This window comes from Lissotriton helveticus, chromosome 2_1 (genome assembly GCF_964261635.1).
Source record: "Lissotriton helveticus chromosome 2_1, aLisHel1.1, whole genome shotgun sequence".
In the NCBI taxonomy this organism is placed as follows: Eukaryota; Metazoa; Chordata; class Amphibia; order Caudata; family Salamandridae; genus Lissotriton; species Lissotriton helveticus.
The window spans coordinates 1,384,994,124-1,385,017,810 of record NC_136059.1 but is presented as its reverse complement, the minus strand read 5'-3'; the positions used below and the strand labels follow the sequence as shown (position 1 = coordinate 1,385,017,810).

The window sequence follows — 23,687 nt, the reverse complement described above, 5'->3', positions numbered from 1 at the left end:
GCCCACGACGCAACAGGCGACACTACTAAGCTTATCTGCAGCCTGCGCAGTTCCTACATCTACTGCACTCCTGTGACACTGCTCACGGGTTGCCTGCTTCTGTGACTTGCGCAGGCACACCGATACGCTGACCTGGCACGACTGCTGTGCCTAGCTCATGTCTGGAGGAGTGAGGACGAGAACCGGCACCGGAGGCGCGTCAAACAAGGGGAAACTTCCCAAGGCGATGTCTAAAATGGACGCGGACCAAGTGACGTCCAAGCTGGACCATGTCCTGGCTGTTATGGAGCGGCTGGAGGAATCACTCCAACAAACTCGCACCTCCATGGAGTCTAAGATAGACAGTGTGGCGATAGATCTAACCCACCTCAGGGCTGATCATGAGAAATTACAAGACCGCACTTCAACTCTGGAGGCGGCGGTGTCGACGCTGGAACCCGCTGTAAGCCAGACGGATAAGCATGTTCGGGACCTGCTTAATCGGGTGGAATTCCTGGAGGAGCGGGCCGAAGACACGGAAGGACGAGCGCGGAGGAATAACATCCGCCTGGTGGGAGTTCCGGAGAAGTGGGAGGGGATGGACCCGGTGGGGCGAGTCGAAGCTTGGATACAAGAACTGCTACCGGAGGGAGCTTTGTCGGCTCACTTTGTGGTGGAACGGGCGCACCGGGTGCCCACACGGCCCCTGCCCACTGGCTCCAATCCCAGGCCCCTGATCTTCCGAGTCCTCAAATATAGGGACCGGGATGCGATCCTGCGAGAAACACGAAAACTTGGAGATGTCAGGATAGATAACACCGTAGTGATGTTCTTTCCGGATTACACGGTACAAGTTCAGAGACAACGACACTCTTTCCTGGCAGTGAAGAGACGGCTACGCCAGGAACACCTCAAATACTCATTACTCTTCCCCGCTAAGCTGCGAGTGGTGGCACAGGACAAAACGCACTTCTTCACCAACCCGGATGAAGTTGAGGCCTGGCTGGACGGGGGCGTCACCGAGATGCCTCGGAGAATGCTGGGGACCACCACGGCCCCGCGAGCGAGGGGATCCAGATGGCGCCGCAGACGCAGGACACCTACACCCCCTCGCACTCAGGAAACGCCCACACGCTCCCCGCCAGCGGACCTAGTGTTGCAGGAACAGCAAGATGCCCTACGCAGAGTCACGGAGATCAGCAGCTCACCGACCCCGTCCAACGCCCCGAATGCTAGCCCATCCACGTTTCCAAGTGACAACGAGGCAATATATGGTCTACCGGACTCCCAACATTCTACGGACCCTCCAGACGTCACGCCACAAACTGTAGATCTCCTTGGCTGAAGAGATGCGCGACCCTTGCTTCCTTCCGGCAGGGACATGGAGCGCAGAGCCCAGTGTTGACTTGTTTGAACTTGGAGACAATGAACACTGACCCCGTCTGCTGCAAGTGTCCTCCCGACTAAAGCCACTACATGACGCCGAGACACAGTGAGTAATGCCCTGCTATGTACCCGATACGCTATCCTTCACCCTCCACAATACTAACTCACAATGCCTGGGGCGGAAGTGGCCTGGGGAAACTCGCCTGGCAGTGCCCTGTTACTCACGCCCGGGAGAGGCGTTTTACCTTTTGAGAACTCTGGACATTGCCTGAAGACTTTGATCACCACTCCTTAGAACTGTATAGTTTACTAAAGCTCAATTGAGAGTTTGGACGGCGACATGTTGTCTAGCTGCCCTTTTGGTATTACCTACAATGTTGCCTGTTCTTGGCCTTATGTACCCTCTCCTTTTCCCTCCCCCCCAATTTTCATATGAGTACCTGAGTAACTGTTGTGGAATTGTGATGATGTCTGGTGGTGGGCCGGTGGCGGGAGAGGCGATGGGAAACCTACGGAGTGTGCCTCCCGCAGGACTGGGCCGGGTGGGCGAGAAGGGAATCGACACGACTAGTGAATATGGCTAAGATCAAACTCTGTACCTGGAATGTCAGGGGCATACACACACCGGCAAGACGATACCAGATATATTCCTACCTTAAGCGTCACAAAATTGACATAGCGTTCCTTCAAGAAACGCATTTAAATGCGGCGGAGGTGAGTGCATTACACCGCAGGTGGCGTGGGCAGCTCTATGCCGCGACCTACTCTTCATACGCACGAGGCGCCCTGCTGTGGGTTTGGCCTGGGACCCCCTGGGTGGTCACGGACACGCACATTGACCCTGAGGGTAGATTTGTAGCAGCCCGGGGCAGGCTAGACGGGCAACAGGTGGCATTGGTCTCCCTATACTCCCCAAACACAGACCAAAACGGCTTTTTCACGCGCCTCTCTACGACGCTGGCGACCTGGCACACAGACCCATGGCTGCTGGGAGGTGACTACATTTGTGTACTAGACACGACCCTCGACCGCTCCCACCCACCCACAGCCGCTGCACCAGCGCACAACACCACGAAGACGCTGCGGAGCTGGGCTTCACAGTGGGACCTACATGATGCCTGGCGAGTTCACAACCCAGCTACGCGAGCGTATTCTTATTACTCTGGCGCGCACAGCCTACACGTACGCTTAGATAGATTCATGGTGTCCACTGACCTTCTCCCCCTTGTCACTGATATGTGCTACATGGGGCGCACACACTCGGACCACAACCCGCACTTTCAGGCTATCCCCTGGGAACGCCCACGCCCACCCATCCCCACCTGGCGACTCCAACCGGCGCTCTTACTAGACGCAGCCTTCCGTGACTCTCTGCTCACGCAGACGGCTCAATACTTTGAGGAAAACACCAACACGGCGTCCTCTCCCCAGATTGAATGGGATGCCTTTAAAACAGTGATTCCAGGCCATTGCCTGGGTACACAGGGGCATATGCAGCGCAGATTGGAATGCGACCTCACAAGACTTGAGACTAACCTACTAGATAGAGAGCGAGATGCGATGGGGGGTGCGCCTGACCAACTGACGGAAGCGCGAGCAGAACATACGCGCCTTCTAGAGAGACTGCGCGATCTTAACTACGCAGCTCACTCGGCACGCACACACCATTTAAGTGACAGGCCTGGCAAACTACTGGCGTGGTTGATATCGCGGGAAGACCGGGCGACCCCAGTGGCGGTGATACACGTGGAGGGGAAAGGCCTGCAATACACGCAACGCAGCATCCACGAGGCGTTTACGGCACACTATGGCGCTCTGTACCGCTCCAAGCTACGCAACCCCCACCCAGATATAGTGGCCTACCTGTCCCCCCTCCAGATGCCGCAGTTAACTATTGCACAGCAAGATGAACTTGGAGCCTCACTCACGTCTGAGGAACTCCGTGACGCCATCTTCGGTTTATCTAATGGTAAAACCCCAGGCCCGGATGGGTTACCGGCCGAGTTCTACAAGGCTGGCTCGGATATTCTGGTGCCGAAACTCCTAGCAATGTATACTGCAGCCATGGAGGACTCCGCTCTATCCCCCACTCTGAGCGAGGCCACCCTGATATCCATACCCAAACCAGAAAGAGATGCCACGCGACTAGGCTCTTATCGCCCCCTGGCCCTCCTGAACACGGACTATAAAATATTGGTGTCCACACTGGCTCGAAGGCTGGCGCCTCTGGTCCCTCTCCTGGTGCACCAAGATCAGAATGGCTTTGTACCCACGCGCCACACCTCCCATAACATACGCCGTCTGTTCCGTGTTCAGAAATACGCGATTCGGACTTGGCCTCGAGCGGGGTGTTTGGTGTTGGATCTGGAGAAGGCCTTCGACTCTGTCGAGTGGCCCTACCTGGGGGCAGTGCTGCAGAAGTACGTCCTAGGAGGTGGCTATAAGACCATGGTGGACTTGCTCTACCACGGACCGACGGTCCGCGTCGGCAAACTAATTTCTGATGCCATCCGTGTGTGCAGAGGCACCAGACAGGGCTGCCCTCTGTCGCCCCTGCTATTCTCTCTAGCTATGGAACCGCTAGCCACGACTCTCCGGTCGCGGGGGACGAGTGGGGAATCCCACTGGCAGACGGTCTACATGTAGTTTCGCTATATGCGGACGACCTGCTCTTATACGTCCGGGATCTGACAGCAATTCCAGATTTCCTCACCGACACTTTCCAAACCTTTGAGGAAATGTCGGGCCTGCGGGTCAATTGGTCTAAATCGGGGGCTTACTCCTTCAACCCGGACACACCTGAAGCCGACATACACCTCGGCGGGGCGAGGCTGCAGTGGTACCCCACCACATTCCGCTATTTAGGCATACGTGTATATCGGAATCCAGCAGACATATCAGACGGAAACTTGATGAGAGCGATTCCCTCTATCCATGCTCAGATTGGCTTTTGGAAAACCCTGCCCCTAAACGTGCCTAGCCGGGTAGCACTAGCCAAGATGATAGTCCTGCCGCGACTATTGTACTACTTCTCCAATGTTCCGACCTACATCCCCACCAGAGTATTTCGGGACCTCGAGATACTGCTTCGTGGCCTCATCTGGAACACGGGCCGACCCCGCGTAGCCCTGACCAAACTATATATGCCTACAGGCTCAGGAGGTCTGGCGATTCCCAACATGGAATTGTATTACCTGGCGGCGCAGATGCAGTGGGTGTCGGGATGGCTCAGTGGCAAGAATCTGGAAGATACAGCCTCGGACATTGATGCCTGGACCCAGGCACAGATTTGCGCATTATTCCACCCCCTGGCACGACCCCCTTGTCCCTCCCAGTTACACTGGCGGTGGCACGCAAGTGCTACCTCCGCTGCTTGCGCCTCACCCTGACCACGATGCCGTATGCTCTGGCGATCCCTCTACAGGGCACCCCAGGGGCGACGGGAGCACTGACGGACACTCAGCTGGCAAGCTGGACACGATCGGGAGTGGAGTCACTGGGTGACCTCTACGCTGAATGCGACCTACTCTCTTTTGAGGCTCTAGCCGCCACCACGGACCTCCCAGCCGGGCAATTCCTACTACATGCAGCCATAATGCGCACGCTGACAGCCCCCTGGGGCGACATCATGGAGGAACCGCCGATGCACCAATTCATGCAATATCTGCATGTTATGGGCAATGGCTCTCATGTTATACATTGGCTGGCGCAAGCCCTATTGGCACACACGCAACCTTCACTCGCGCAATTGAGGACGAGATGGACGGCTGACAGAGGCAGAGAGTGGACAGACAAGGAGTGGGAGAGGATATTGCAGGGACCAACCAATGTTCCACGCAATCCCCGTTTTAAACTTATACAGCTGTACATTCTGCACCGGGCTTATCTCACACCTGACAAAATCAATAGATACTTCTCCCTCACGGACGCAGCCTGCCAGCGCTGCTCCCTGGTGGGAGCGGATCTTTTACACATGCTCTGGCATTGCCCCAATATCCAATCGTATTGGGAAGACGTTACAACTGCACTTGCACACTGCACTGGCGAGCGTGTGCCACACACGTGGGAAGCCTGTATACTAGGGCTATACAAACACACAAAGTTGAACAAAGTGCCGACACGGTTCTGGGACATGGGACTTATAACAGCCAAACGCCTACTCACCAAACACTGGAAGGCTACCACTCCCCCACACATCCGACACTGGCACACATCCTTCATTAATTGGGCACGGGCAGAGAGTGCGGTGCTCTGCCGGGAGGAAACGGCAGGCCTCCGGAAATTCCCTATAGCACAAGCTTGGGACACTTTCCTTACTTCCTTTCAGCGCGCTTGCCAGGAAAGAGAGGCGCACTGAATCAACGTGACTAGCCGCCGCAGTATGGGAATGAGACGAGCCGGAACTCTATGGCCCTCGCCACCCCACTTCTCTCTCCTCCCCTCTGACCCCCCCCTTTTTTTGCCCCCCCCTCCCCCACTTTTTTTCCTGTCTGGCTACCGCCACACCCAAACCATGACCAACACTTTAACCTCACGCTCGCCCACTATGACCGCGGACGCACCGCACTGTGCCCATACCCGTGCGCTCGCTCCCCCCCTTGAACACTCTTGCTGTCCGCCCCGCAGCTATTGACAACTCGCTGCCCTCCCCCCCCCCCTTCTCCCCCCGGGCTCGCTAACAACGGACCTCTCATCGCACACCACACTGATAACATAACAGGTTTCTCACCCCCGCCCCGCTATTACTCCACAGTTGCACATATGCCTATTGTTGTTTACTCATCGGTCATGTTCCCCGACCGGACCTTATATTGCCATAGACAGAGACATCCCACATACGGTGACACTGCTACGGAACAACGAGGGCGTTGAGGCGAGATGCTCTCCTGTCAAGACATCTACAGATCCTCCCCTGCACACGCACGTTGCACACCATGGTGAACGACGACCCCCCCACCCCCACGCCCCCTCCCCCTTCCCTGACGCTGAAGGATTAACCGTGGGAACAAGCTAGCGCCACTGCTGCGAGCACACTCATGGCCGCTGCTGAGAGATGCCACGGATGTTCAACTGACGAGCATCCCAGCCTTGGCTGTGCTGGCCAGGCACTGCCGTCACCAGCGCTGCGAGTTCATTTCCTTGCGTTAGTGAGCTATACTACTATTCACCGCTCACTCCATAGCGACCCTACATGCATGACGTCCTCAAACCCTCGGCAATGTATCCACAACATGCCCAGCACTTACCTCTGTCACTACACACGAGCTGTGGACATAGATTGCTGTCTGACTGTTACAAGCGTCATGGGCGCACTGTCGAACCAACCAGATTTACTGCAGAAAATGGGAAAATGTATGGACCTAATAGTTTGTTGTACCCAATGCTATACTGTGTCCACACGTTCTCCACACAATACGCCGCCGGACCCCCGGGTTGTCGGCTGAATGGCTGTGTCACACTGCTCAATACTCCCTGTCTAACAACCATTGCGGCCGGCCCTATGGGTTGTAGGCTAAAAGGTGTGTGAATACGTGAAGGACTGTCTAGAACAATAAAGGTTTAAAAAAAAAAACATACACTACGCATACATACAATGCTGGTCGAGCACGTTGGGAACGAGACCTAGGAAGGACACTTAGCCACAAGGAATGGGAACGCATATATCAAAGGGCTCGACACTCCGGATACCAAATGAGACTTACTGAGACACTGACTAAGATAGCCACATATTGGTATTATACACCAGAACGCCTGCACCGATTTGATTCACGACAAAGCGCCCTTTGTTGGATGGGTTGTGGGGAGGTGGGCACTCTGGTGCATCTCCTCTGGGGCTGTGACCGTATTCAATCATACTGGTCCCAGGTTGATGAAATAGACACTCACTTTGAGACACAGCTCTCGAGATTTCCTACATACATTCTCCTGGGTTTACCCAATCCCATAACATATCCGCTAAAGTCCCGGAGGGGCCGATTGATTGCCATTGCATTAGGCGCAGCCACACAGAACATCCAGGTGCATTGGCGCACCGCCCAGCTCCCAACACTTTCCGGATGGCTACAGCGACTCTGGCTGGTGTTAGGTATGGAGAAATTAACCCTCACGTTAGCTGGCAAGGGGTCTGACTTCCCAGAGATGTGGCTGCCCTTCTTGACCCTACTTGTATCCGAGTTCCGAGAACTGGCATGCCCCGATACCTCGAGACTTCTCCGCCTTTCAGACACACAGCTCCCACATAATGATTCCTTACAGCATCGCATGTGACCACGTTGATTCCCAGATTATTTATTTTCCCTTTTTCTGGTGGACGGGGGGTGGTAATGTTGGATTCAAGTTGTTCGTTTTGATTTTATTGTTTATTCCCACATGCCGGCTCCGCTCATATTACCTTGGTAATGCTACTATTTGCGACACTTGTTGTCTATATTGCATTGATTTCACTGAGCTGGGGGTCTCGTTTCTCCTCTTGCTTGAAAATTAATAAAAGATTTAAACCATAAATGAGCAGGTTCACTATACTCATGCATAAAATCTGCATGTTACATAGGTTTCCCCGTGGTGTTGCTATTTTTTATCATGACTATCTACTGTTCGGTGCTTAATCTGAGCCAGTTGTTTCCGATGCACAGCACAGGCACTTAATTGTCAGCATCGGCACTTACGACAGTCTGCCACATGGTGGCGGTGTTTGTCTAATTTAGAGATGAGCACAGCAACAGTTTATTAATTCACTATACATTAAAAATCACTACTTGCCGCCCAAGCCATTCTTATGGCTTTAGAGGCGTGGAATAGTCTGAATTGTCACACTAGAAGGAGTGGGATGGTTAGTAGTTGTATTAGTACTATCATAGGCAGTGCTGGCGGGGCAATGGGTGGTGCAAGCTGCAGTGCCCTGGTGATTAGAGCCCTGGCACTAATTTGTTAACAAATTGAGCACTGCTTCTGTTTAATCAGTGCCAGTGCTAGGCATGGGCAGTGTGGGCAGCTGCCCAGGATCCCGAGCTCAAGTCGAAAACATGGGGCCCCATCTTCCGAGTGAAAGGCCACACCATCTATCAGCACACAAGCCCCCCGAGAGCCCCCTCTACCTTCCGATCACATCACAAATGTATTTTTTAAGCAAGGTGTCTTGACCTCGTTGGTCCAAATACATAGTGGCATTAATGGGGTGCTGGGGTGGGGGAAAGGAAACAGTGGTGGGGAAGTGGGCAGGATCAACAAGTCAACAATTGTGTTTGCTCACAACGTTTGGGGCGGGAAAGGACCTATCTTAAAAACCTGCCCCGAAACCTTGCCTTCCCTTTCTGTTTTGGATTTCCAGGCAACAGAAAGCACCTTTATTTCAAGGACCAGCCGGGCATTATCATGTGAAGAGCGGTGAGTCGGGGGAGGAGGTAACAGCCAGATAAGAGTGCCAAGGCAGCAGTGTTTAGCATAGCCCAATTAAGCGCTCTCTGCTGGGCCTTCAAACTCTGAATCAGACTGCAAGGTCCAAGGAGGGGGCCCCCATCCCTGGGCTTTGCAGTCAATATCCAGTGCTGTGAGGCCCAGGGTAGAGGAACCCCCTCTCCTAGGCCTTCTTAGCAGCCAAGTGGTTAAGTGAGTCATTCTATGCCATAAGGCCATTAGGCATACTTCGATGTTTGTGCCATGTCCCGGATTCCATTTGATTGAAAACCAGGATGGGCACCTCATCTGTGCGTAACTAGAGTTTACACCTGTGCTACCATAACAGTACCTTATTGTTTATTTATCTTTGCACTACTTGCGATTATACGGAACCAACCGGTGTGTGTGCGCGTTTGCAAAGATTGGGACAGCATTTTTATTATACCACAGTTAAAATATGTACTTTGTCAATGTTTGTCCCTTTGCTTCCATGCTTTCACGTGCTTTAACTATGTCGACGTTATTATTGTCATCCCTCGCCAGCCAAGCAGTGAACAGCGCTGGACCATACTGCAAGGTCCAGGAGTGCGGCCCCCTTCCCTGGGCCTTGCAACCCTTATCCTGGGCTGTGAGGCCCTGGGCAGGGGCTCGTTCTCTTTGGCTTCCTGGTGCTACACTATGGCTGTGAAACCCAGGGCTTGAAATTCCCTCCCCTGGGCCTCACAGCACTTGGAGCAGTTTAATGGACCTGGGGGCCCGGTTACAAGTCCTGGTGTCAGTTCACAATCCTGTGATTATGGGCAAATCACTTAAATCTCCCCATGTTGTTAAAAATATCTGACCTTTTGTAATGTAATTGGTACTCGTGTAAAGGGCTCCAAAGCTGTTGTGCCGATTTTACGCTATAAAAAAACAGAAACAAAATGAAACACAACAAAATGTCAGTCAACTCACATCTTGGCACTGAGCATCATGCATGTCTTCCAAGTTTTCAGATTGCCTATGTGTCTCCCTCTCCAACCCCCCCCCCCCCCCCTACAACTTTAGAAACCACAGCAGGGGTGAGTTTTTATGTGTCTCTTTTGTGTGCAACTCACATAGACTCATAATTAATATGAAAGGGTGAATGGGTGGATGGATGAGTGATAGGGTGGGTAAATGGATGATAAGAGAAAGGATGGATGGATGAGTGAGTGGAAGGATGGATAGATAAGTGAAATTGTAAAGGGATGGGTGGATGAATGGATGGGTGGATGGAGGAGTAGAAGGGTGGATGGATGTATGAAAGAATGGATGGCTGAGTGAAAGAGTGGATAACAGATGAGTGAAAGGCAGGATGGATGGAGTGAAAGGGTGGATGGAGGGAAGGAGTGAAATAATGGATTGATGAGTGAAATGATGGATGAGTGGCTGGACCGATGAATGGATGAGTGAAAAGGTGAATGGATGGACAGGTGGATGAAAGGGTGGATGTAAGAATAGATGAGTGAAAGAATAAATGGATGACTGAAAGGAAGGGTGGATAGATGAAAGGATGGATGTACGAGTGAAAGGGTGACTGGATAGGTGGATGAGTGAAAGGATGTATTAATGATGAGAGAAAAGATGGATGAGTGAAAGGGTCAATGCATGAATACATGGGTGGAAGGATGATGGATTAGTGAAAGGCTGGATGGCTGAGTGAAAGGGTGGATAGATGAGTGAAAGAGTGGATGGATGAATGATTGACAGGATCGATGGGTCTAAGGTTGAGTGAACGGATGGATACAAGGGTGGATGAATGAAAGTATGTATGGATGAGTGAAAGTGGAGGTTGGAGAGATGGAAGAAATGATGTATGGATGAGTGAAAGGGTGACTGGGTGGATGGATGAGTGAATGGGTGGGTAGATGAGTAAGTGAAAGGATGGCTGGATGGGGGAAAGGGTAAATTAATGGATGAGTGGATAGTTGGGTGGAAGGTTGGATGGGTGAGTGAGAGGATGGATGATGTAATGAAAGACTGGACGGATAAGCGCAAGGATGGCTGGTTGATTGAAAGGATGGATGGATGGATGATTGAGAAGATGTATGAATGAGTGAAATAGTGAAGAAGGTATGAGTAGATTTATGGATGATGGATAGATTTGGAGATGGATGGAAAGGTTTCGCTACCGCTGGGCAGACGGATGGATGGACGGACGGATTGAATGGTGAAAGACTGATTGATGGATGATAGAATGAATGGATGTCGGAATGTAAAAGTAAAATGGTAGATGGAAGTGTGACTGGACAGATGCTTGGATAGAATAGACAACAGAGGACTCTGGGAAGAGCTTCTATGACTTACTACACTTGCTTGGGCCATAAGAGCTTTGGTTCAAAGTGGGGGTGCATTTGAATATTCTGGCTCCTTCCTAGCCTATGGGTGACGTTTCTGCATTTGCCGTGAGTTTATGTATCGTGGTGTAAACAAAGAAAGGGTCTGGCTCCTTTGCAGTAAGGCCAAGCCTGAAACTTTAAGAAACAACTACAATTGCCAATACTGCAATTTTTTCTTCTTACTACAATTGCAACACGAAGAACAGAAATGAAACTGGTTCTGCAGACCAATTTACTTTTCGATTTAATCTATTTATTTTCCAAAACAAAGTCACTCAACATTATTTAAGCGGCAACTTTTCTTGCATTATCACAAAGATTAAGAAATTCAATGCACAGGAGAAAGGAAAGGAAAAGATCCTTTGGACAATATTTACACTCACTTAAGGTTCACATTCATACAGGCATTCGCTCATGAAACCTCAGTCATACTCATACATACTTTGTGAAGAAAAGTGTGGAGGAAGAGGGGAGGGTGCGAGGAAGGGAAAACCAAATCCAAATAAGTACAAAACTGTGTTCTATACAACTCTTATTCGGTCAAACGTTACACTTGGAATGTATTTACAATGGAACACTTGCTAATTTATACAATAGGCCATCTGAAATACACAATACTTTTCAAAATCTGTTATCAGGTTTTTTAACACAGATTGGCATAGCACGGTGATGGTCGACGCGTTTCGAGTTCCTTGGGGGAGGAACTCTCTTCAGGACCTCAATTTGGATCTGAAAAACATAATAGAAGGGCTTGTCTTAATGTGTTATAAAGGAAACTGGTAACCCTTCTGTCTGCAGGGCGGGGCGTGGCTCTCTTACCTTAAGGTTCACATCCTTTATTGTTATTTAATAACAACATTCGTACTCTGAAAAATCATAAAAAAGGATAAATAAATCAGAGCCTGTCTGTCTAAAAGCGTGTGTGCAGTGTATCACTACAAAGTGGGCTTTGTTCTTACTTTATCGTTGCTGTTTCCGGTATAGGGCTTTAATGTTTCGAGAACTTGAAGCTTGGACCCAGGGGTGTCTAGAAATGTAAAAAGACGCTACTTGGTGATATCTGTTGTTGCCGTGCATTTAATTATCAGCGGTTTTTTCATGAGCAGAACATGTGCTCTTCCTACCTTCGTTGCCTCGTTGTTATGGTCCCTTGATTTGCTTGAAGCGAACACGTCTTGTATAAATCTGGAAGATAAACGGGAACGGAGTCATGCTACTTGGCCAGTTGATGTAGGGAACGTGTGACAATGCATTCAGTTTGAAATGGACGATTATGCAGGGTCTCGTCTGAGAGTCTTTTGTGTAATATCCTTCCTTTGTGTTGCATGGTGCGCGGATGAATTTTATATGAAACGGACTGTTCTATTGTGTATTGCTAGAGTTACGGGATTATGCTGCTGGGGGGCGCGTGACTAATTGCTCCTCACTCGTATAAAAACTCGACCTTTTTCGAATTATGTGTGTTTACCTTGCGTCTCGCTCAGCTCGCTTACCGTTCATCTTTCTCCATGTAATCCGTCTTGAGAAGCCGCTGTAACTGCCGCTTTTGGTCTCGCGTTATTTATTAGTCAAGGAATTCTGGGGCATGTAGTTCGGTTAATGTATAAAACATTTCTAGCCGACGGATCGACTCTTCGAAACTACTTTTGTCCATAAGACACCTATTGGTGATTATAATATGAATTCTTTATGCAACTTGTTGATGCGTGTCAGTGGTTGTACCGAAAGGTCTGGCATGGACCTTATACCATCCGCGTCCTGTTTGTAGTTTGTTTACATTATGTCGCATCTTATGCTTGTAGGAGGCAAGAAGAGATTTATTACACTACAGGTTGTAAATCTCTGACAGCTCGTTAAGTCCGTCAATGGTCGTATTAAATTTGATGATAAGCATTGCTTCTCGTTTTGACAATTTTGCTTCCAAGTCTCCTCCCCTGGCGTCCTGGTCAACCTTCGAAATTATAGTCCACTGTAGTTCTTGTTCTGTGTGTGTGTGCATGTGCCAGTGATTTACAAGGGGAGCCGTTTGTACATTTTTTCTGATCCTTGATTTATGTTGGGATATTCGATGTCTTACCTCTTGGCTGGTTTTTCCGATGTAGATTTTTTTACATGGACACAAGATTGCGTAAATAACATTTTTTGATTTACAATTCGTAAAGCTTTCATGCTTCCAGAAGACCCCTTTATGGTTGAACAAATCTCCTTCTATTGTTGAATTACAACATAGGCAGGTGCCACATTTATGGTGGCCTTTTATCGGAGGCAGATTCACGAAATTACGTATTGTTGGAATCCGCTCTTTTGGGAGGGCAGCTCGTATCACTTGGTTCGCAATGCTCTTATCTCTTTTGAAGGCAAAAAGAGGGGCTTCATTCAATTTTTTGTCCAACTCTTGAACTAGATGCCAGTTGTTTTTTATCTGTTTTTTTAGCCAGTTTGACGATGGGCAGTATGTGGAAACGCACACAATCCGATCCATAGGTTTCTTTTGTTTTGGTTCTAGAAGTACCTCTCGGGGGTCCACCAAGCTCTCTTTATTGCCCTTTTCAGCATTTTTTTGGGGTACCCTCTGGCAAGCAGGTTGTCTTTCAACTTGCTGGCATGAAAGAAAAATTCATCTTTAAATGAGCAATTGCGCCTAATTCTTAAAAATTGTCCCACCGGTAGATTGTCTTTTAAACTGCGCGGATGGTTGCTGGTGTAATGGAGCGATTTGTTTCTATCTGTTTTCTTCTTGAATAGTGTTGTTTTTAACCTTCCTTCTGAGGGATATATTTCAACATCCAAAAATGCCAACTTTGCTTTTGAGAAGTTGATGCTGAATTTTATGTCCTCTGTTTGGTTATTCAGCCATTCGTGAAATCCATGTAGCTGGCCTTCAGAGCCTTTCCATATCAGGAAGACATCATCAATATATCGGACCCAACATCCGATATATTGATGGAAGGGGTTATTTTGGTAGACAAATTTCTCTTCGTATTGAGACATAAACAGCACAGCTAGCTCTGGGGCAAATGGGCACCCCATCGCCACTCCCTTTATCTGGTAGTAGAAATCATCTTTAAACTTAAAGTAGTTTCTTTTTAAAGCCATACGGGCTAATTCCAAAATGAAACTCGTGGGTATTTTCATTGGTCTTTGTCGTTTGTCTAGGTATAGTTCTAATACTGCCAGTCCTTCCTCCTGGGGGATCTGGGTGTAGAGAGATGTTACCTCCATACTAACCAAAAGGTCATTCTGTTCATCAAATTCCAGCAATTCGAGTTTATTGATGAAATCGGTTGTATCTTTTATGTATGATTTCACTTCGGTCATCCAGGGTTTTGAGAAGAAGTCCACAAATTTTGAGATTGGCTCAAATAAGGATTCACATCCTGAGACGATTGGTCGTCCAGGTGGTTTATGTTCGTCTTTGTGGACCTTTGGCAAGACGTAAAAGATTGGTGTTCTTGGGTGTTTGTTTTGCAAATAAGCATGTTCCTTCTTTCCAAGAAAACCATTTTCGAAACCAATTTGTAAGATTTTAAAAAGTTTGCCTTGTAATTCCCAGGTCGGATCTATTGTGAGTTTATATATGACATCTCTACATCATTCATATGCCATTTTGAGTGACACCCAACTGCTACTTGAATGCAAGACTAGTTAGTAACTGTACATTTTAGCATGTTTTGTTTTAAGTGTAAGACTCTAGAGCCGGGGTCTCCAACCGGTCGATCGCGAGCTACCGGTAGCTCGCAAAGACCCCGGGAGTAGCTCATGTAGCCCTTCAGCCTTTCCAGCTCCATTTGCCAGCCCTCACTCAAACCAGCCGCTCGGATTGGAGCTAAGCTGGGGTGTGGGCGGGCGAAGAGGATGACGCTCCTCTCCTGGAGCTGCAGACTCCTCTCGTGAGAGTCTGACTCTTGTGACGTCATCGTCTACTGAAAACGCGCTGGCATCGCACTGTTTGCCATTGTGCGACGGGTGCCAGCGCGGAGCAGTAGGAGATGTGACTTCCACCGCCAGAAGCAGCCAGGAGACGTGCCTTACACTGCAGGTAAGCTCAATGGTGCTTTTATTGTTTGTAAGTGCAAAGATACTATATGTAAAGTTCTCTGCAACTAGGAATATATATTTCGCTCTGCCTATACGGCGTGGCATTAACTTAGAGTAGACAAATGTACAATTCTGAACGGGTAAACTTAATTATCTTCCTGTCCTGATGGTAGGAGGCAGGCCTGCTTATACGTGTAATTAGACGCACTCCCACACGTCTAAGTTCGATTGAGGACTGTGTCACAATAAAGCGATATAAATAGCAGGGCCGGGCTAAAAAGGTAGGCTTGTTTGCGTTTTATATAATAACATCTTTGAAACGCTGCCCTCTCCCTTCTCTGCCCTGCTCTCTGTCGATCATGCTAATTAGTTTCAGACATACCGCAATGTTGAATCATTTAAAAAATGACGGAAGAATCGCAGCTCTTCCTCCCTTGAAGCGAGGCTTTAGTCATCCTGGTACCATGGGACGAGCAGATAAATAGTTTAGTGATGTTGGATTCTGTCTTTTTTATGAATGTGATGTTGAATAATTCCCAGTGCTACACTGACACGCCAGGCGTTGGTGATTCATTCATATCCACACCAGCAGTTTGCATTAATTTACCAATCACCCTTCGGAGGAAGTTACTTCAATCACATTTTCTGTAGAAAAATGTCTTTATCCAGCCATGTGTGATTTTGACGAAGGAACAAAGGACATAACCAGAGGTTTGTTGAAGCGGAAACATATGCGGAGAAATGTTAGATTTTTGCAGTTCCAGAGGTCAGTTGCCAGCTCCCAATAAAATGGCTGGTTAACCCATGGCAGCCATTTGTCAAAGGGGGGTGTCTACTCTGCCTGCGCACCAGTGGATGTCCCGTGTTTACATCGGGAGATGACTTATGATAGTGCAAAGAAAGCAATCTCCATTGCTGAAAAAGGCACAAAAAACGAGTGGAACAGAGGGCAGAAGGGCACAAAAAACGAAGCAAAAACGAGTGAAACAGAGGGCAGAACGGCACAAAAAAGGAAGCAAAAACGAGTGGAACAGAGGGCAAAAGGGCACAAAAAACAAAGCAAAAGCGAGTGGAACAGAGGGCAGAAAGGCACAAAGTGAGCGAAACAGAGGGCAGAAAGGCACAAAAAACGAGTATTTTTACCTGCCTGCCAAGTAACGTTTTGTAATTTGTACTCGTTAGCAGTGACTCTGAAAAGGTATCTCTTCATCAATAGTAGTGTAATAAAGCCAAAAACAGCACTTGGTGGCACACTGAGCAAATCGTAGATTTTCAGCTTAGGGGCACCTCCTAAAAGAGAAGCAATAAAGGTAGTTCTCCTTGTTACGCCTCACCTGGGATGGCATAGCATTTTTTTACGCATTCCCAGGTCCACCATTAATAGTGAATGTGATATTTCAACATTTCGGTGTGTGATTGAAAGTCTTTTCCTTGGTTTAATGGTCTGCATTACAGCATTATTAAAGGTGTCCACGTGGTATTCTTGCCTTTTATGGATTGGATGTGGACATCATCAACATTTTTACTCTTGCTACAGCCTCAACAACCAATGATGGGTGAAGAGCCAGGTCCCTCCAAAAGGGCGAAGACTTACAACTTCCATCAAGAGTGGGAGAATGAATTTTTATTTACACAAATCAAAGACAACTGTGTGTGTTTAATCTGTGGAGCAAAAGTTGAAGTGGGGAAAAAGGGCAATGTTGAGAGGCATTTTTCAACAAAGCACATGCATTTTGAGAGGAAGTTCCCTAAGGGAAGCAGCCTGAGATCACAAAAAGTAAATGAACTGAAATCTGCATTGCAGACACAGCAATCTTTTTTTACAAAGCCAACAAAGAAAGCCACTGCGGCAACTGAAGCATCCTTCGTAGTTACTCATCACTTGATCAAGCACAAAGCAACATTTTCAGATGGAGCAATTGTGAAGGAAGCAAAGCTTATAATGGCCCACTCCTTATTCAAAGACTTTCACTATAGCCCTGAAATAATGTCTGGCATTTCAGATGTGCAGTTGGGGTCAAACACTATGGTAAGACGGGTATCTTCATTATCGGGCAACATGATAGATTAGTTGGAGAGGGATTTAAAGACATGTAAATATTTTTCTCTGCAATGTGATGAATCTGTTGATGCAAGCGATATTGCACAGTTGGCAATCTTTGTTAGAATGGTTTTTTAAGATTTCACTTATAAAGAGGAATTTTTAACTCTGTTGCCTCTGAAAACCACAACCAGAGGATATGACATCCACAATGAGGTGAAAAATTATTCTGTGAAACAAAATGTCCCATTGAAAAAGTTAGTGGCGATAACAACTGATGGTGCACCCGCAATGATAGGGCATCATTCTGGCTTCATTGCCAATTGTAAAGCAGATCCAGATTTCCCTCCGTTATTACACTACCATTGCATTATACATCAACAGGCAATATGTGCCAAGGTAATGGGGTTTGATCATATGATGACTCCTGTTGTTAAAATTATTAATTCAATTCGTGCAAAGGCCAAGCAGCACCGAACCTTCAAATTGTTCCTTGAAGGACTATCAGCTGAGTATGGTGACCTTTTACTGCATACTCAGATCCTATGGCTTAGCAGGGGAAGAATACTGCAAAGATTCCTTTCTCTATTGCCAGAAGTCAAAGCTTTCATGGAGTCTAGAAATGAAAGTACCACACAGTTGTCAAACACTGAATGGTTGCTCGATTTAGCTTTTTTGACAGATGTCACAGAGAAATTAAATGTATTGAACTACGAGTTGCAAGGCAAAAACAAGATAATAGCCAACATGATTAGTTCTGTGAAAACATTCAAAACAAAACTTAACCTTTTCATACAGCATGTACAGAAAAGAAAGATGCAGCACTTTCCCTCTGTGCTCCAAATCCTGTCAGAAAACAAAACTGAGGCAGAGATCCTTGACATACAAAAATACAGTAACCTCCTCGTGAGGCTTAATCAAGAGTTCAGTGACAGGTTTAGTGATTTTGAGCAACTGGAGCCCTGTGTGATGTTCACTTAAAACCCCTTCATGGAAGTGGATGTTAGTGACCTATCAGAGAAAATTAGTTTGCTTCTGAACCTTGACTCTGACACCATGGAAATGGATATTTTCTCACTTTGAAATGACATTGAATTGAAATCAAGGCAATCTGACATTAATTTCTGGAGTCTTGAAGATGCAGAAAAATGTAAGAACATCCACGCAGCTGCATTGAAACTTTTTTCCCTGTTTGGCTCTACCTATCTTTGTGAATCTGCATTTTCCGATATGAACTTCATAAAATCTAAGTTTCGCACACATCTGACTGATGAACATTTAAATGACTCCATAAGATTTGCCCTCTCAAGCTACACCCCAGATTACAAGGCATTACTGGACACCATGCAGTGTCAAGTCTCTCACTGAAATTATTTGTATGCAGTCGTAATCAATACTTGTTCAGTCACAGTTCCTGTTGAAATCACAAATCTGTTTCATTATTAAAACCAAGATTAAAGTCACTGCAGAGAAGAATCTTCAGCCCCCTTCAAAGCTTTTTTATTATTTGAACAAGAACAATGCAATGTGTTCTGCAGGTCTGTATTACAAACACAATAAAACGTAGCTGGAGAGAAGAATCTTGAGCACCTTTCCAAATGATTATTTGTAGCATAAGAACAAATCAGTTCCACATTGAAGGTAAGATCGCTTTCCACGTATGTTTGTTAATTGAGCTGCATTACAATGATTATTTCAATGACAACTATTACTGAAAGGTCTTAATTTTGGACCTTAATTTTGGACCTATTAATTTGCGTCACAAATCCAAAGTCATTCCTTTTGGTGTTCTAGGGAACTCTCAAGTCAGGCCTGTCTTGGGTATTTTGTTCAAACCACAGTATGGGCTCTGATGAAATTAGGCTTAAAGTCAATGAAACTGGGTCTGGGGGGTCTCTCGGAAAAATGTGCGAGTTGCTTCGGGTTCAGTAGCTCACGACGATTTTCACTGGCCAGAAGTAGCTCTGACTACACAAAAGGTTGGAGACCCCTGCTCTAGAGTGATCCTTATAGTGCCACGAGCAGTGCTTGAGATGTATATTATGTTTGTAGCAATAGGGAAGATGCCCAAAACAAACTGTGTAATAGTGTGTGCCTTCTTTAAGAAGCTGCAGGGAGACACCTTTGTGACTTCTGTCAGCCAGTGCATCTCTCGGCAAAGCGTCTATAAATAAAGTCTGACTCCCTAGTTTAAGTCACTCTTGCTGACATACCCATAATGCATTACTACAGTGGATCTGTCACAGCAATCGCACCCTTTGTTTACCACCAAAACAAGAGCTCTTTGGTAACATCCCGCAGCAGTGTGATGCAAGAACTTATTGACTCCAAGAGTATAAGACCAATTCTCCCTGGATGATTAAGGGGTCGGCCTCCAGTTTTTAGCTATGAAAATTAGCTTTTCCCCAGTAGTCTTGAGGCAAAACCTAATTGCTGATATTGTTTCTCAGTCCAGATGATACAAAGGCCTCAACTCCCATATTATTGCATCACCAGGAAAAAACAGCAATGGTATACAGCTGCAACAAACAAACACTTGCATGAGTACACTCACACCAAAGCTGTCCACTGCCTTATCCTCACAACTGGCTTCACTAATGTTTCCAAAATAAGTGCATAATCAAACTTTCTTTTCTGGTCACAGTAAAAGGTATTTATATGAAAATTGCAACTTTCACAAGACAGAGTTAAACCAGAGGAGGTCTCGAGTTGCTTCTTTATACCGCAACTAAGTAGCTCATTCTGCTGTTATTTCCTTGCATTCTGGAACTTGCCTTTTCATTTTCCATCATAAATGCAGCAGTACACGTTCCAAATGAAAGGAGTAAACCACTTCAACAATGCCAAAGAAGATTAATAGTCCTGTGAAGCCACAGTCTGTGATGTCACTACTTGTGTTGTGACATGCAAATTAGAGGGGCCTCACATTTTACCTTTCGCCCGGGGCCCCAAAAGTCCTAGGACTGGCCCTGTGTTCAATATGCTAATAAACAACACTGCATTGTGCTTCATGTCACGTGTACAGAGGTAACAACGCAATCGGCATATTCCTACTATCTAAGGGCAGAACTGTGGTATTCGGCATCCCGTGTATGTTGACAATGAGCATCATTCACCCTGAAATCACTGAGCGGTATTCTGTAACTGGGTAGCCGGCACAGGGCAGCTTTTGGACGAATAAGAAAAACTTGGCACAGGGATGACCCAGCACCATTATATTTCTTTAGCATTCGGGCGTGAGGCAGGCACATTGCATAAATAGGCAGCACTTTGGCACTAGGCTGTGGGTTCTTCTAAATAGGAATTGACTTGACAGTGCATACCCCTTGCACAATTTTATATTTTCCAAAAATAATTAAGAAATTTGACATAAATAGGCAGCATCAGTGGCATTAATGAGCACCCACGATGAAAAATTGCTCAGCACCACTGGCATGATAAAGTAGCTGGCCCTGCAGTAACAGAGTAGCCATCTTTTATTAATTTAAAGCATGATTTAACGAAATTGGCCCGCCGCAGAGACATTTCTCAGCAACATTCCTGAAGTAAATGACAAGCCCGCTGTCACATTTTGTGAAACCACTGTCATGTACAGTAACATTGCCATACATTACCAATGTTACTGACATAACAGTGAAGCACAACGGCCATCTTTAAATGGCACACCTGCCATTGAGAATTAATAAATAAACACCGATATTGACACAATCGAACAGAGTAATTCCCATAATGGAACGACTCAGTGGCATATTATAGAATCCCCTCGCCCCAGTGCGATTAGAAGCCACAACGTGTAATTGTGCCTGGCCGGGCATTATTGATAGAAACGTGGAGCACCAAAGAATGTATTCGCCTAAAACCAGACATTTGACAGCAGCAATTCAGATTTCATTTTACTCTCTTTAAATGGCAGTGGTACAATGCTTAAAAATGAGGTTATTTGTTCTTGGCGTGGGATTTAAATATTGGAATTTTTCTGCAGGGTAGAAATACAAACTGGGCACTGTTTCTCCAGTAGCATAAACATTTGCCTACAGTACATCTTGTGCTTCTATGGGCAAAGACCCACAGTTTTTTTCATTCACACATACAGGTTTTTGTTGCTGCAAATCATTAACTTGCCCGAGCACTATGGCAATAGATTATTTAATAAGACCCCCTTCAGCACTGTCTCTACAAATAATGTTTTTGTCCACATAACTGTAACAAGCATTAGCAACACAATAGGTCTTGCATTTTTTAGAGTTAGAGCTATTGGCGTTGTAATGTAAATGTGTTTTGCAGTGAAGTGTATGTATCTGATGGCTATTGTGTGTATTACAATCCATCTAAAATGAAGAAATCTGGGGATTTGAATGGGTGAGATGTGCCATGCTCAGATTGCAGCTCTCAGAGACACAGTTGATAAACACCTTTTGTATTTTAGAATACTTTTCCCAGTGTCTTTTATAATACCTTTCCAGAGGAAACAAAAAACTGATTAAAAAGAGGGACTCGTCAGCTGTAACAGATTGGTTTACTGTGCCACTTTTATTTTACTATTTAAGATGGCAGAGCTCTGGGTTTTAAAGTGCAGTGATATACAGATCCGAGCACCAAAATATAAGTTGATTACAGTAAAAGATGCAACAGTGATAACTTTTAAAATGCATTAGCATGCGTTCAACAGTACTAAAATGCAACACAGTTCAATATGAACTATTAGGCTTTAAGCAGAACCTGAAAAAAATATGTTCACCCCTTTGGGGCTTCTTGGCATAATATAACAGCGGTTGGTAGTCATCCAATTCTTTTTTTAATTTTTTTTTTATTGGAGTTCATGGTGCAATAAGGAAATACATAAATAGCCATAAGCAAGGTATAAGAACATCTGATACAATTATATGATCGCTCATATATAAGCAGTTAAAAAAACACAATATTTCATGTGGGGATAAAAATTATATAGAAGATCTGTCAATAAATATAACAATACAGTACATTTCAAGTTCTTATTCTATCGTCCAGCCATTTCTTAACCGGGGCCCATAATCGTCTTCCCATTTCTCGTTTTTTAACACCTTTAAATTCATAGAGGCCAGACTCAATATTGTAAATGGCCAAGAATCTGGAGATCCACATCTGAAAAGACGGGGCTGTAACATCCTTCCATCCGGCCGAGATTATAATTCTGAGCACAGCGACTGACATAAAAACCAAAGCAGCCTCATCCTCTGTTTAAACCAATTTAGAATCTGAGCCAAATAACATCAGTGTTGGGGATTGATCGATCTTATGACCTAGCAGCCCCTCCCAAAATTTTGTTATTCCATCCAGGGCGGGGGCCAGTCGCTCACAGGTAAAAAACATATGTAGTAAGTCGGCTTGCCCCTTATTACATCTCGGGCAGCAATCATCGTTCCTAACACCCCAAGCAAATAGTTTAGCCGGTGTATGGTACAGATTAAAAACTGTTTTAAAATGTTGTGCTGGTAAGTTGGACGCCCGAAAGATCTTTTTATTCAAGCATAATGCTAGGTCCAAATCTACATCCGGGTTTCCCAATTTGGTTGCCCAGTCACTTTCTACTTTTCCTACATCGTCCTGTAATCTGGACACCAGCATGTTATAAACATCTTTTATCTTCCTACACCTTCTTCCTATGCCCTCAACCACAGGAAAGTCTGCAAGGGGTTTAAGCTTTGGCCTACAAGCCTGCAAGATACCGGAGATTTGACCATATATAAGCCATTGATTTGAAGGGAGGCCATATCTCCTTTGCATATCCTCAAACCTGCTTATCTTATCTCCTACCATTAGGTCTCCAATAGTCTTAACCCCTAAGCCCTTCCAGACTCGTAGGATCCCATTATTACTTAACTGAGGAAAAAGGCTCGAATTTTCCAAAAGGAGAGAAGGGTTGATTTTAGGGACATGAAAGAATTTTAAGGTTGATTTCCATGCTTGCCATGCACCTAGCAAGATCTTAAATCGTGCCTTCCTATAGAACCTATATTCCAGTTCCATCAGCAGTAGACCAGTTGCTTTCCCCCCCAACAGTAGTTTGAAGATAGGAGGGGGACCCTGGTTGTCTGTAATAGTCGCACCAGTGTCACATTGAAACAGGATTGACATCTGGATTAGGAGACAGGTCCAGTGATACAATCTCAGGTTCGGAAGTGCCATCCCACCCCTTTCCCACGGAAGGGACATAAGGGTCGTTGATCGTCTAACCTTACCGTACTGCCATATGAACCTGATAAAGACAGACTCTAATTGCTTCAGAATTTTCTCCTCAATATATAGGGGAATGGCTCTAAATAGATATAGCACCCTTGGAAACATCACCATTTTTAAGACATTTACTCTCCCGACCAGCGAAAGATGAAGAGCATCCATCCTTTTCAGTTCTATCTCTATGGATTTTACGAGGGGGGGGGGGTAATTCTCTTCCACTATCTTACCCACTGTAGCATTTATCTTAACCCCTAAATATATAGCAGAATCAA

The 23,687-nt window shown here is 46.3% G+C and overlaps 1 protein-coding gene and 1 long non-coding RNA gene across 4 annotated transcripts in view; both read right to left on the bottom strand.

The window, feature by feature from the left end:
- TMOD1 (tropomodulin 1) overlaps positions 1 to 23,687 on the bottom strand; it is a 696,901-nt gene that overhangs the window by 570,968 nt on the left and 102,246 nt on the right. The gene's annotated exons all lie outside the window — the stretch shown is intronic.
- LOC144819766 (uncharacterized) lies at positions 11,764 to 12,115 on the bottom strand. The gene is made up of 3 exons (XR_013607558.1): positions 12,080 to 12,115; positions 11,940 to 11,986; positions 11,764 to 11,849 (listed from the first exon to the last, which is right to left on the bottom strand). It is a non-coding gene; the product is annotated as an uncharacterized LOC144819766 (long non-coding RNA).